This window comes from Echinops telfairi, unplaced genomic scaffold (genome assembly GCF_000313985.2).
Source record: "Echinops telfairi isolate 266 unplaced genomic scaffold, ASM31398v2 ScPeMD7_23;HRSCAF=83, whole genome shotgun sequence".
Lineage (NCBI taxonomy): Eukaryota > Metazoa > Chordata > Mammalia > Afrosoricida > Tenrecidae > Echinops > Echinops telfairi.
The window spans coordinates 354,990-356,618 of record NW_022103920.1 but is presented as its reverse complement, the minus strand read 5'-3'; the positions used below and the strand labels follow the sequence as shown (position 1 = coordinate 356,618).

Genomic DNA, 1,629 nt, shown 5'->3' with positions numbered 1-1,629 from the left:
TGAGGACCTGGGAAGGGAGACCCCGCTACCAAGCTACAACACCACGCCAAGTGAACACTAACCAATCACACACAGTCCACCCCTTGTCAACTTGGCACCTGCACACACATCTCCTTGACCATACGCAACCTCCACACAAAACTTGCATCTAACAGGATCCCGCTAACATCCATACAACTGAAAATGCACCAGCCCTATTTACAGTTTATATTTTATGAATGAACAAGACAAAATATTTGGTGCATATATACAAGGAAGAATTACTAACCATTTCAGTCCTGGTCTCTGCAACTGCTCACATGGCCATAGCCGGTACTTAGACCTACCTTTCTCCACCACCCATTCTGTATTCCCTCCAACCTTACTCAGTGTCTCTACTGGTCATGGTCCTTTCCTTGGTGGGATGACGCGAACCTGTATTTCTGAAGGGTCAGGATCATCAGCAGTTACTTCAGAATTGGGGTGCTGTACCTTACCATTTACTTTAATCACAGGACATGGTTGTACTAGAAGACAACCTAAAACATCCCCTGGATTCCAGATATATTCCTATTTACCTCCATTATATAATTTCCTCTTGATAATTAGGCTCACTCACACCACTCAGTGCAGTGACACCCTGCTTTACCTGCTGCTCCAGAGGCCAGCGACACCCAGAATGGCAGGAGACATTCGGCAATGGAATCAGCGCTGCAGCTCCAAGTGGGGGGATTCTGCCCTTTGGAATTAGGATGCCCAGATCTGAAGAGCATAGGTGTATCAGCGCAGGAAACAAAAATGTGCAAATAGATCAGTAGGAATACTAGAGGTACCACCCCCATTTCCAACCCTTTGTTCCTGGATTCGCGGATCCTGGCTAGGGAGTGTGTAATGGTGCATAAATAAGGGGGTGCCTGGATTTGAACCAGGGACCTCTTGATCTGCAGTCAAATGCTCTACCCCTGAGCTACACCCCCTGGCATGCTAATATAATGCAATTAATGCCTTTCATTTGTGAGGTAGCTCCCAGCTCTAGTAGTGACTGGTGCTTCCTTTTGAGGCTGGTTGACTCATGCTGGACACCTTCCCTCAGCTCTGTGATCTTGCAGGCCTCATACCCACAGGATTATCCATGAGGAGGAGGGCAGAGAAGTTGCCCTCACAGCACCAGTCCATTATCCATCACTTTTTTGGCTGAGGCTAAGAGCAGACCGAGGTCTTCAAAACAATTCGCACAAGTCTTTACCCAGCCCCAGCCCTGGGCCTGCTGCCTTTCAGTGAAGATAAAACTGGGCGGTGTCTGTGTTTCCTGGGTCTTCCTTGACCAAATGCCCCCTGCGGGCGTCTCATGATCCTGGAGGCTGAGAGTTCTAGGCCTGTGTAGCAGCCATGTCGATCCTCTGAGAGCTCTGAGACGGCATCTTCCCGTGTCTCGGAAAGAGTTTTCAGGTAGCATAGTGGCTTATGTGCTGAGTTGCTAACCACAAGGACAGCAATTTGGACCGACTGGGACTATTGACTTTTGGGGGGTCCATGACCCCTTCTCTTCCTCTAGTGTCTCCAATTTGTAATGGGAATGTTTTCTTTGTACCCGACCAGCCATTGTACTTTGGAAGTGCCACCATGGAGCTTGGGGAAAAGATAAGGTTA

The 1,629-nt window shown here is 48.5% G+C and overlaps 1 non-coding gene across 1 annotated transcript; it reads right to left on the bottom strand.

The window, feature by feature from the left end:
- Positions 1 to 884: 884 nt before the first annotated feature.
- TRNAC-GCA lies at positions 885 to 956 on the bottom strand. The gene has a single exon. It is a non-coding gene; the product is annotated as a tRNA-Cys (tRNA).
- Positions 957 to 1,629: the final 673 nt, after the last annotated feature.